This window comes from Paramormyrops kingsleyae, chromosome 20, assembly GCF_048594095.1.
Source record: "Paramormyrops kingsleyae isolate MSU_618 chromosome 20, PKINGS_0.4, whole genome shotgun sequence".
Taxonomy (NCBI): Eukaryota; Metazoa; Chordata; class Actinopteri; order Osteoglossiformes; family Mormyridae; genus Paramormyrops; species Paramormyrops kingsleyae.
In genome coordinates, this window is record NC_132816.1 from 8,288,971 (window position 1) to 8,302,893 (window position 13,923).

At 53.1% G+C, this 13,923-nt stretch overlaps 1 protein-coding gene across 6 annotated transcripts in view; it reads right to left on the reverse strand.

The window, feature by feature from the left end:
- LOC111850774 (regulating synaptic membrane exocytosis protein 1-like) overlaps window positions 1–13,923 on the reverse strand; it is a 72,640-nt gene that overhangs the window by 56,408 nt on the left and 2,309 nt on the right. The gene's annotated exons all lie outside the window — the stretch shown is intronic.

A 13,923-nucleotide genomic window follows, 5' to 3' on the forward strand; every position in this document is an offset into this window, starting at 1 on the left:
AGCAGCCCCACCCCTGAGCAAAAAGCAGGGCACACATGAGTCCGTGTGATTCGGCAAAAGATCTACCTGCACACGGAGCCACAGGGCCTACAAGTCACATGACTGAAACCACACCCGCAATTTTGCAGAGTCACATGACGCAAGCAGAAGTCACATGGGGACAGGGAGGGCCTTTCCCAGCAGATTGAGGACACTGGAAAACCCTCCCAGCCTTGCGTGACAGTCACCTGAGCTCCGGCTGCTATGTCTGAAGAGGTTCCACTTCTCCCAAACCACGACCGCTCCCCCCCCCACCCACGCACACACACACACACCGTCAACAGTGTGTGCTGCTAATTGGCATGGCTAAAAAAGCACATTGCCAGGAGAGAGCGCTATATCCATCCCTCACGTCCCACGGGTTGGGGGGGCTCATACCCGCCCCATCCCAATGATCGGACCCACGAAAATCCAAACGGAAGCACCCGAAGCGATGGGGAGTGCTTTTTAGGAAAGGTTATTTTCACATCCATGCGCTGCAATCTGAAACTGCTTCCTCTCTGTAGGATTGCCAAAAATACACCACCACTGAGCCCAGATCAGATCGATACTGTGCTCGCGTAAAAATAGACGCCTGTTTTGTTTGGCCCGGGCGAAAACCGCTCTGATTTCACGGCTGCTCGGAAGGCCTCGAACACGGCAACAATCACAAACTGGGGGTAAATGTTTTAATTCGGGCCCCAGGCTGTTGGACAGCAGAGCTACCCGGTCCCAAAGACGGATTTCCCAGAATCCTTCAGTGCGGCTAAGCCAGCGGCAGACGAAATAAATAATGGATGGAGCTGAGCTTGGTGGAATTAGGGGTGTGTTATGCTGTGGACTGGAGGATGGAGTACCACACCAGCCCGGGCTGATTGTGGGGCACTGGAGATTATTTGCTAATGGGCTTTTATCATAAAATCATTCACTTATTTCCCTCATGGCGCCCTCTCCTGGCTCTCACTCTGCCATATTTGACTTTAAGTAAAAATAAAAATGGCGGACGGGTCTTTGCTGATATCCTCTGTGTGCCGGCGAATGCCTTTTTCACCATAACTCCCCAGCCAGATGACCTGTCCTTCACCAAATGGTGCCTCTCTCATTGAGTCCTGCTGTTAATATACGGGCTTGGTTAACTAGCAAATGGCAGCTAATGGATTAGCCTGTGACAGCCTGTGTTAATGAGATGGGCTATTTACCCAACTGAGGCCCCACTGACGCCATAACAGTGCATGTAGTCAAGGGTTTGGGGTCCATCTTCTGAGCCCCAGGTCGACATCTGTCCCGGCAATTAAGAGGTGGGGCACAGCAAGAGCCAGGGGCCCAAAAAGCCGATTGGTCCTTGATGTACGCCTTCTCCTGTCACTCACCGATTCAAAATATATGATGGCTAATGAAAAGGTTGGACCCTCTGTAGTAATTATGGCCGCCCCACCTTAAGAAAATCCTCAAATTGCCACCTGGAGGGAGCAGTGCCCCTTGCAGACCAAGGCTCTTCATCGAACGCCGTGTCCTGATTCAGGAAATGACAGGTAACGAGTGACAATGGTGTCCATGGAGAGTAAAGAGGAAAGTCCCCTCCTAAATGACAGTGACGTCCCCCTCCCCCCAGCCAGCTGACATTTAACACTGTACCGTCTTCATTATCAGCCTCCTCTTCCAGCTCTGAGGAGTCGGTCCCTATAAGGACCACGGTCCTGCTCCCCAGTGTGTGTCCCCCCCCCCACCCCCTGTCCACATGTCCCCAGTCCATCTAACCTACTATCACTCTGCCATCCTTCTCCTAATGCTGAATCTCGCCGTCATTTCGCCTCCGTTCTCCAAACTTTCCAGACGTTGCCTGATTGCCCCGATTGCCCCGATTGCCCGATTGCCCTGATTGCCCGATTTCCCTGCCTCTCCTTTTCCATCTGCCGTTCTCTGCTGAGCACTAACTGAGCCTTGCACTTTTAACAGAAACGCGACGGTGTTTATGATCCTCCCTCCAATCAGAGGTGAGCTGAGGCCATATTCATGACCTCAAATGACCAGGGACCTGGCCGGGCGGCGCCAGTGCAATCGGACGTGTCCCGTTGGCGTCGTGCCCTGGATCTTACCGGCCGCTCGTGCTCATGGACCACCCCCCCACACACACATACATGGGCGCCATTGTTTCAGCCAGTGGGCCCCGGCGTCCACTGGAGCAGCCTTCTGAAATGCCCGTGTGGGCCGTCAAACTGGCTGCAGAGCTGATGCACAGAGGGGGGTCTATAAATACCCACCCAGCCCCCCGAGGGCTGCAAGCGGCACCGGCTCTGTGGGAGTGAAAGGATCGGAGAGTGAGAACGAGCGCCCCCCCCCCGCCCGGAGGCTGGGATTGGGGGCCGAGGGAGGAGTCTCATTCCCACCTTAGATGCACGCTGCCCAGTTTGGCTAATCGCTCCACATATCTGTGCGTGACAGTAATTCCTACACCTGGATCTCCAGCCCAGCACGCTGACACCAGCAGGTTCCCCCCCCCTCTTGGGTACTGCTGGAGCTCCTTCACATGCCCCCCCCCCACCAGCCAGCATCTACTCCCACTCTTCCTTCTCCACTCCCCCCCCCGGAACATGAAAATGAAATCGGACCCTAGTGCTGTTACAGCCCCTGCCCGCGCCTTCTGGAACCTTCCACTGCTGCACCTGACCCCCCCGGCTCTCCCAGCGGGGAATATGTGCCCTTGCACGCCCCCCCCCCCCCCCACGGTGTGCGGTGTGTGCCACCGACTGTAATTACACAGACACAATGTTCTGCAAGGTCCGGTTCAGATCTATTCTTCCCAGATCTGCTGAAAAACAGGAACGGGTAGAGCCCTACCAGGCAGACAGATAAACCGCCACATCAGTAGCTGATCCATTCCCGTCCAATCCGTTCCAGCCCAATCCAATCCAACATAATGTAATCTAATCTAATCCATTTGATTGGGCCTGTTCTTCGTGATGTCCTAGTATCTCGACCAATCCAATAATATCCAGCCTAATCCATTATCCTTAAGCATGTTACAGAAACTACAAGAGAAATTAATAATTACTTTCGATATTTTCAGCTTACTTTAAAAAGCATCATGGATCCTGCAAGAGCTGAATGTATCATTTATTTTCCCATTGTGCTTCCATCCGTCAAACGCCCGTCGTTTATTAAATCCATCTCCGGGCTGATTATTCACAACCATCACCCATGTTTAAGATCCTGTCTTGTAGCGTAGCGGCACGTTCCAGAAGCCTTCAGCTTCAGCGTGTTCCGGCAGCAGGCCATGTCGTGAGTGGAGGGTACGGGGGCTGAGATGAGACAGGGCACGTGGTGCCCTCCGAGCACGTCGCGTTCTCCGGGGGGGGGTTACGGGGAAGACAGAGAGGGCAGCGATTGCATGAGGGAATTAGGGAAAGGTGTGAGGGAATGGGGCAAGTCAGAAGCGAAGAAATAAATGGCATTTGTCGGGACACGTTGTATTAAGGTGGATAACACAGCTACCCAGCACTGGGGGTGGGTCTTCTGCCGTTCCAGGATGCCATGGCCTGGAAGACGGACTACGATGCTTCAGTTAGATATTCTGGAAAAAAGAGGTGGGTCATAAAAGCACGGCTATGGCATTTCCGGAGATCTCCGGAAGCTGTCCCTCCCCCACCATTATGGAGATGGCAGCAGGCCCATCTCCAGTCTCCGGTTACCCCCCCAAAGCGGCACCGGCAGGGACCCCCCTGTATCGGGGAGGTAATGCAATCACAGACTGAAATGCCTCACAACGCACGTAGGTAGCACAGACAGGCTGACACAGAGCCCAAGGGCATGTGCCAGAAAGAGAGTGTCATTGTGACATCATTCACAGAGCGAACGATGTCACAATGATGTGAACAAACGACGTCCGGCAGCGGGTCCACGTCGGGGGCGGGACCTCAGGGAGGCAGCGAATGGCAGCCAGGCAGGACGGTCTGATCAGTGTGCCATTGGTGCCTTTACAGACCGGCATTTTCCGTCCGGTAAAAGGGCCCAGGATGGCTGGCAGAGACAGGCCCCCCCCCCCCCACTGAAGCTGAGACCGTTTGTGCCGCGTGTTCATGCGTTTCCCCTGGAGCCGAGAGCTCTTACACACCCCCTGACTTCCGTTCCATGGAAGCCTCCATTAGCGTCCACTCATCCACCCAGTGTGCCCCCCCCCACAGACACACTCACACCCCTACACACAATCACACCCCTACACACATGCAAACAGTCACACACACACTCACACACTATAACACACACACTCACAGCTACACACTCCTACACACACAAACACTATAACACACTTACAGCAGCATCTGAGAAACCCCTACGCACTACAACACAGACACACACACACACACACACACAGCAGCGTCAGACACACCCCTACACACACTCACACACACTCACACACTATAACACACACTCACAGCAGCGTCAGACACACCCCTACACACACTCACACACACACACACACTATAACACACACTCACAGCAGCGTCAGACACACCCCTACACACACTCACACCCCTACACACATGCACACACTCACACACACACACACTCACACACTATAACACACACTCACAGCAGCGTCAGACACACCCCTACACACACTCACACACACACACACACACTATAACACACACTCACAGCAGCGTCAGACACACCCCTACACACACTCACACCCCTACACACATGCACACACTCACACACACACACACTCACACACTATAACACACACTCACAGCAGCGTCAGACACACCCCTACACACACGCACACACTCACACACTACAACACACACACACACACACAAACATCTGGGTCCCAGGTTGCCCAAGCAAGCGCCTGCTCATTAAACTTTCATGCTGCTGGCTTCCCAAAGTGCTAAACAACCTCTCCAGCGTCTCTCTCCACCTCACTCACACTCGTTTTCTCTCCTTCACTCCCTTTTTCTCTCACCACTTCACTCATCCTCCATCTCACACATTCCCCTTCTCTCTAGGTTGGACTCCACCCTCTAATAACTATCTTCTCTCTCCCTCTCTCCCCCTCTCCTCCTTCTCTTTCCTCCCTATCTCTCTCTACCCCTTTATCTCTCCTCTCTCTCTCATCACTCTCCTCCTCTCCCTCTCTTTCCTCCTTTCTCTTATCCTCCCACTTTCTCCCTTTCTCCTTCCCCATTTCCTCTCCCCCTCTTTCTCTCCTCCTTTCCTTCTCCTCCCTTTCTTTCCTCCCTCTCTCTCTCACCCTTCTCCTTCTCTCTACGACAGTGTCAGCTTAATGAACTCAAGGCCGCCGATGACACAGACTCACAAGAGCTGAAATTTTACCATCAGCTCTCATCATGTCTCACAAGTGCTGCGGACTGCCCAGTAAAGGAGGGACACTGGTCAGGGGAGGCTTTCCTTGATGTTTCCACTGGGCTGTGATGGCTGCTTGCACCCCACCCCCGACATGCTTCAGTCGCAGCCTCCACATGTGTCAGATACTATCTGAATCCCTGCCTTTTAGCCCCACCCCAACCTTGCATCCTGCCTTCTCTGATTGGCCCAAAGCAGACTCCTCCCACTGGTGGCCCTGGACACTGGGATCAGGATTGGGGGGGTTATGAGGAATCCCCCCCCCCGCTCCCTATGTCCCACACCATGTAAATCCTCACTGTTCTTTAGTCTTATCCTCTCTAGCTGAAGTGGACACAGGGGAGCCGGGAAAAATAAATAAGGTGAAATAAAGATGGAGAAGGGTAAAAAACATCTGTGTGTTTGGGTGGCGGCGTGTGGGCGTCTGCAGGCAGGACGCGGTCATGTGTGGCCAAGCGCGTCTATAAATAGCGTCACCGGGGAGGGCCGGACACGCTGCCGACCGCACGGGGTCCACTGGCCTTTTCCTAGCCGCCACGCCCAGGTGTGCGTCACCGGTCCCCTGTAGGGGGCGCTCTGCCCTAGTTTCCCCAGTGCACGCACACACACACACAAGCACACACACACACACACAAAAGTGAAACCCCCCACATCACTTCCTCCTTCCCACGCCCCCCACCCCACATTACCGTCCCCCCCCCCTTTTCAGTATTCATCATGCGCATGAGGAGGAGTACCGTGTCTCTCAGACGGTGACCTAGATATCTCCCACTTCTTAAAAATTAGATATTTTTAGACAATACGAGCCCAACGCCGAATTTCAATCTGGCGAGCTCTCGGAGATCTCCTTCAGCTCCTCCTGATATGCAGTGATCTCCGTCAGCTCCTCCTGATATGCAGTGATCTCCTTCAGCTCCTCCTGATATGCAGTAATCCCACACCCACTGCGTCCTGGGCCACGCCCAGGTCTGAGGCTCCGCCTCCATCTTCCGCAAGCCAGTGGGGATGTGATAAGACCACGCGGGCCTATGGATGGGCGGGGGGGGGGGGGGGGGTGCTGCAGATCCAAACGTGTTGTCTACCCACCCAACCGAGACATAACAAATTTAGCCAACCATTACTGACTTGTATTAATGAATTGTCCTGGGACCCCCCCCCAGGGGCCCAGGCACCCCCCATGAGAAGTAGGTCCCACTGTAAAAAAGATAGAAGACCCATGTCCTTGTTGTAATTTCAGGTCATAGTCTGACTGCCCCCAGAGCCGTCTGACACAATTCGAACCCTGGTAGCCCCCCTCCCCAGGGTAGCACCTGGGTAAATCCATCACGGAGGGCAAAGTGTTTAAACACCAACAGTGATTGTTGTGAAGTGTGTGTCCTAACGATCTGACTGACCAATTAGAGCCACTCGCTAGTGATGGTGACAATGGCAATAATTCAACATTAAACCTGAAACGTTTAAACAAATAAGTGAGAGAGGAGTCAGCGGGTGGGGGGGGGGGGGACTCAGCACAGGCTGGGTATAGCAGCAGAGTCACATGTCACAGACTCAGAGGCGGGGCCACTGGGGCACTGCCCCCTGCCCCCAGCTGAAAGCTGATTGGTCGCTGGAGTGCCCCTCCCTTGTCACTCACCAATTCAAAACATATCATTGGCTAATGATAAGGTTGGGCCCTCTGTATGTATTATGGCCCCTCTTATGCCCCCCACCACAAAATAGCCTTGAATTGCCCCTGATCAGGGTCTTGTGGGGGGGTGATCCTGACAAATGGCAGCACCAGCATTCACCCACACAGGCGGAGGCGTACTCGTGAGCAATCCGTCACGTGCTCCAGCGCCATCCAAAAGTCACACGTGAAAAAAAACTGAAGGGAAAGAGAAACTTTTCAAAGTAGAGGGTACAAGAATGAAGGCGGGAGGCGGCCAAAGCGGGGCTGGAACGACAGGTGGGACTCTCCTGCTTTCCTGGGGGGAGGGGTTTGGGCGGAGCGCTCCGTACGGAGAGCAAACTTCTCCTCCAGATGCTTCAGACACACCCGGCTGCGTAACTGTAATATTATAAACAACCAAATCGCCTTTTAAATACAGCACAGCAAACTGGGGATATTCACATTCAGCCCTGCAACACAGAGCCTGTCTCTGGCTGCACTCACAGAGAAACTCTGCATCCCTCTGTGGGGCGAAAAGACTGAATCCTCACTTCATCCAGATTCTGAACCTCAAACAGAAACAAATCCACTTCCCCTGTGACTACAATGCCCATTTAGAGGCACTCAAAGACTCAAAGGCAGACACACACACACACACACGCTGCCGAGATACTGATAGGGATTTCTAATTAACAGATTGCAATTTAACAGCCAAAAAAGGGGGCTGGAATGAATTTAAAATAGAAATGGAACGTCAACAGGAGCCAGCAAACTGTACATTTAAATATTTCAGGAACTGCTTCGGAGTGTGAATCTATTTTCAGCCCTGATCCATAATTCAGCGTTAATTTTTTTTTTGTTGTTGCCTCCCTGAAACCTTGAAGCCCCCAGCTCTGCCGGAGGGGCCCTGTTTATCTGTGCTGACAGACACCCCACATAAATATTTGCCGGCGCACGGAAGCGGCGCACTGCGTCCGAGGGAAACGTTGCGACTCCGAGCTGCAGCGTCTCCAGGGCCTGAAGGTGAAGCTGCACCTGACTGACTCTAAAGATAGTAACAGGTGCAGGTGATGTAGCTGTTCTGGGCTGGGAGCTTCTGTGGGAGAGCGTGCCTAACCCCCCCCCACCCCCCCGCCCTCCCGGGGAGCTGAGCATAACGTCATTTTCCTGATATTGTCTGCCTTCTTCCATGTAAGCCCTTGGAGGGGGGGGGTCCGAGACCACAGCCACATGCAGCGGCAGTGTTTTTTTAACGCTCATTTCCGGGCGGAGGATGAATGTTCTTGCATGGCTAGCAGCTGTTTAAGGGCAGCTTAAAGACCCTCTAGGCCAGCTAGTAGATCTTTGAGGGCTACAAGTGGACGTTTTTGGACTGCTATCAGGATCGCTAGCTAGAAATTCAGGGCCCTCTGGCAAAATGAGGTCCCCTTGGAATATTTTGCCACACAAGGGGCCCCTGTGAGGAGATTTCAAGGCCTCTATGCAGTGCTGGGTCCCTTGAATCTGCCGGGGCATCTATGCCCCTCTGACGTCCCTCTTAGTAGATGTCTAAGGGCTACTAGCGGGCACCTATGTACTGCCAGGGGGTGTTTTTAGGCTGCTGCTGGGTGCGACGTGGCACCACAGTGACTTAGGCCTGTGGTGGTATTTACTGGGCCCAACTGGCAAAAAGCAGCTTAACCAGCTTGAGAAAATCCAAGAGGTGCAATATAGCAGTGCGTCCAGCAACTGGTGGGTCCACACCCAGTCACAAGCCACACCCATTCACAGGCCACACCCAGTCACAAGCCACACCCAGTCACAGGCCACACCCAGTCACAAGCCACACCCAGTCACAGGCCACACCCAGTCACAAACCACACCCAGTCATGGCCCACACCCAGTCACAGGCCACACCCAAAGCCCTGCCCAACCACGCTAAGACCCCCACCCCCAGGATGATGCAAGCAGGCATTTTTTTTTATTTTGCTAGCTTGGCTGGTTTGGCGCAATAGGGAAATAGGACAGCCTGTCCAGATCTGCAGACAGATGCTTGGTTCACGCCTCTGTTTTGAAGCTGGTTCACAGTTCTCCATATTAAGGCATGTACTCTCCAATAGACAAAGAGTCCCAGATGTCTACTCGTGTCAGAGTAGCAGGTGCCTCTACGTCACTGCCCTCCATGCAGAAACACAAGGCCTGGGACCCCATCGAAAGCAGTGCGTGTGCCTGTGCATCTGTCCCCACAATGTGATAACATAGAGGAACAGGAGGAAAGGGCTGGTAGGAGTTGAGGTCAAAATGTTGGGAAAAAGGTTTTTCCCAAAGAAATGAATGAAACGTCTCCACAAAGATAGAGATACCTAATCTGTGTGTGTGTATATGGATTATGTTTATATTACGTCGTGAGGACCACATGGCCCCCAGAATGTGATAAAAGCCTGTTATTTTGACGTTGTGGGGACCATTTTTCAGGTTCCCACAAAGATCTGTAAATGCAATCAAAAAACTAAAAATGCCAAAAGTCTCGTATTTTGTTTGGTTACTTGTGGTTAAGGTTAAAGCTGGGTAGGGGTTAAGGTCATCATTGTTGGGATTAGAGTTTTCCCCATAGAAATGAATGAAGAGTCCTCACAAAGGTCTAATTACAAACCTCTGTGTGTGTGTGTGTGTGCGCGAGTATCATTCCTCCCCTCTGCATTCTGAACATATCCAGGAAAGCGTTTCAGTGCCATGGAAACGGAGCAGAAAGCACACAGCTAACGTGACCTGGCATCTAAACGTGAATTACAGCTATACTGGGTTTGCCCTCTTGCATCAGGTCGGCCCGGCAGATCTCGCGCGCGACTCTGTGAATTTCTCAGCCTCACACGCCAGCCTCAGTCAGGCTCCCCTCTTGTGTCCTGCTATGCTGCTCTGGGAACAGACCTACTTTTTCGTTGGTAGAATAGTGTTTGCAAATAAAGAGCTTCCCAAGCAGCCAGTGTAAGAGAGGTGTTTCTGACCCAGGACCATGGGGCTCAGCACGAGCCTGGCCCCAAAGGGGGTTCCTGACCTTTAACTGAAGTAGGTGGGGGGTGCTTCCCAGACGTAGGAAGCATTTTCAGGAGACACCTTCCTAATGATGCTCCCTGGATGACAATATTGGGGGGGAGGGGTGATAGACAGTGGAGGTGATTGGAGCTCCCTACCTGCCGACAGCCCCTCTGCTGTGCGAAGCTCAGACTCGCATGGGCTATCCCAGCAGCCCCTGGGGGGCCATCGACAGCCCCGTCTCTAATTCCGCGCCTTTCTAAAGCCCACTGTGTCCGACCCCTACACACCCGGACCCCTGAGTGGAAGCCAAGTGGGCCCCTGGTGAGAGTAAGTGAGCTCTTGGGCCTGTCCTCAGGACCTGCAGATGGTCTGGTGCTTTTACGGTAGCAGGATGGATCCCCCATGGCAGAGCGCTGATGTTCTGCACCTTCATGTAGAAACAGGGAGCAGGGAAGGATCCATCAGCCACCAACATGTGACTAGAGCAGGCGGTACACGAGAACCAATAAGGGGCGGGGTCTCAATAGAGGCCACTCCTCAACCTGGTGAGGGGTCCACAAGCAGAACCTTAATGTCACCGCGGTGCTCCTCTGCTGGAACACAGGGAGGACCGGAGTTTACGCAGAACGGAAGGATATGAGCTTCATGATGACAGTAGGAGTAGACGGCTCACAGGAGAACAGAATGGAGCCATTTTGGTGATTCGGATGTTGCCCATAAATACACGACCAGAATGGTTTGCGTGGGTAACTCAGGCGAGTGTACAGAGGATGAGGTCAACTAAGCATGTGAGAAGTAGATCTCACGAGGGAGAAATCACTGGGTCTCACTGAGATCCAAGGAGGCACAGAGCACAAGGAACCAGACTGTGTGTCACAGGACAGGGCAGGGATGTCTTCCATGAGGAGACCCTTTTTGCGTCATAAAACAAAATTACAGAGCGTCCATAAATGCCTCAGTGTCTTCTCTAAGCCAGAATCACTGATCAAAAGTCATAAAAGCACAAACAGATACTGGAGACGGTGTGAGTACCGCCATCGAGAGAGCATTTTTGTGTTTGCAAGATTGAAATTCAAAGTACTTCAGCTTTTTGTTTTGGTTTGTGGAGAACCTGTTACAAAAGTAACCCTGAAGTCATCGATCAATGCGAAGCCACAGAATAAACACCAGCAATGTCTCACATGATGACACTGCGAGTAATTACAACAGAAGCTCCGTTTTAAGGCCGCCTTGCAGGTGAGACAGCTTTACGGATCATTCACAGGCGGGTTTCTACGAGTCACAAAAAGAGCTACGTAATCCCTCTAACCCCCCCCGTCGAGTCCCAGCTGACTCTGACTCCAATCTGCCTCAGAAGTCCGGAGCCTGGCTGAAGGGGACTCGGACTTGTTCATTAATGCAGGGGTGTTAGGGGGGAATGTCTGTGCGAAACCCCTGAGGAAACAGTGCCTATTAAATTAGGAGCCTTTTTATCCCATAACACGGCCCCCTAACAGCTCTGACCACCCAGGGCCCTGACGAAGTGCTGCTGGACGGGTTCCTGGCATGCTGTGGAACTGGGGAACACACACCAAGGGCCACTCTTCCTCATTTGATTACTGGCTCCGCCCCCTATAATAAGCACCGCCCCCAACCTATCCTGTCCCCCCATGCCCCTAAGGGGAACTCAAACATGAAGTCACAGTCTTCATTATCGATGTCCAGCCCTGCTTTGCCAGTCTGACCTAGAGTAATGGAAGAGGTAGTGCGTTTGGTGGGGGTGGGGGGGGGGGGACCTGCCCGCTGGTGCTCATCTTCATGCCAACAACAGAGCAGGCACCCGCCCGACACGGGGGCGTCTGGCGAAGTGATTCCTGTAACTTCCTTAAGTGTGGCAGGCAGCTCAGCATTTTGCCCCCATCATCCTGCTTGTTGGCTCTTCTCTCTAGTCATTCATGTCACTAGACAAATGCCAACAACCTTCCTGAACTGCTGGACAGGGGTGTGGTGTTCATGGCGGGGGGGCGGTTTGGGCTGTACTGGACAGCCTCCATTGACTGGTCACCTCTACCGTTTCAGGTGGGGAGCTGGCCATCACCGCCAGTATTGATGCTGTTCGGAGCCCTTCCTTCCGTGGCCGTCCTCTGACAGGACAGGACATGCCCCTCTTAGCCTGTGGGGGGTGCTGTCAGCCGCCACCTGCTTCTGGAACCTGGGGAGGCAGGTGCTGGGGGCTGCTGGCTCGGTGCATTGGCACGCATGCTGGAGCTTTCTCACCTCCCCCCCCCCCCCTCGGCCCCCGCCCCATCCGTGTGACAATGACACCCCGGTTCACGAGGCACAGAGAACTCCCCCGGACATCCCCCGCTGCTCCCGCCAGCTCCTTCTTCACAGACAGGGGTAGCCCTGCAATTAAATCTGCAGCCTTTCCCTGAGTCGCAAGGAGAAGCCACTGAACATCCAAGGCCTTCCAAATGCCCTTATCCAGGCACTCAGCTCTCACACTCGCTGTACTTTGTCTCAAAAGCTCTGCTAGGGATGATTCTAGGATTTTTTCAGGTGAGGGGCATGATAGGGGCAACAATTTATACAGAGTCGCCAACCCTATCATTAGCCAATTATAGGATTTACATCCGTGAGTGACAGGGGAGGGGGCCAATCAGCTTTCAGCTGGGGGCAGTGCCCTTGGAGTCCCACCTCTGTATAAGCTCCTGCCACTATGCTTGCAAATCAAACACGGGCAAAAGCCACGGAACTTGCCAGTTAGCACATGGGTACCTACAAAATACGCAAACGTAGGATTCATATTGGAACCGTGTGGCTCTCAACACAGAACCAGGAATGCAGAATTAGAAGGTAACCAACCCAGCCCTGGTTATCACTAATGCTGTAGGGATGAGGTACAGCAGAACATCACCAGCTTTCTACCAGACATGAGCAGATAGCCTAAAGTAACATTTGCTCATAATTATATATGTGACATGATGTTTGATAGGGGAGTCTACCTGGAAACCAGGAGTTCCCTCTCATTTTTGTCTCAGATAGTGTATTAGAGAAATGTATCCCAATCCGGTCCTTGGGGATCCACAGTCGGTCCATGTTTTTGCTCCCTCCCAGCTCCCAGTAAGGATGGAACCTTTTGCAGAAGCCAAGTGAAGGGAGAAGAAGCACCACTGTGCTTTGGGGCCAGGCAAGGAGAGAGGCCAGGCTGGCTGGGGCCTGGTCCCCTCAGCTTCCTGTTCAGGTAATCATTAACCCCACTCCCAGGACCTGGGCCAGGTAATAGCTCTGGAGAACTGCCTATGCTCTTAAGGGGAGGAGATAAAAGGGAAGTGAGATGACTTATCAGGACCAGCCTCCCAGCTCCCAGAAGCAGCTGCTTGGTCTTCCCAGCCACTCAGAGGACAGAGGGGGTGCTTCTTTGAAGACGCCCCCTCCCCGATCAGTGTCTCAAGCTTCCCATTTATACATTCGAACTTGTCCGCTCTGCTCCCCGGCAATCGGAAGATGATAGGCGTCTTCACAGATGCCAGAAGAAACCCCTTAACGTATGCCGACAGCCGGAATGGACAACTCTCCCCCGGACGCCCGCCCGTCCACTGGCAGTGGCTCAGAAGCCGCCAACGCTCTGCGCTGAGTGCCCGTGTGAGGGGCCGGCTCCGCAGACACCCAGGACGCCGGCACGAGGGTGTCATCCCTGAGTATACAGTGAACGCAGCCATAGCACAGATCAGGCAAAAGGGCCAAGGGCTGAATAAATACAACAAAAAAAAAACAAACATCGCCTCGTATTCAATACATGAATGTCGGAATACTTAAGCTACTTGAAGACAGCTGAGGAAAGACTTTCGTACTGACCGGCTGGTCACGAACAGCCCGGAGTCAAATTTAACCTT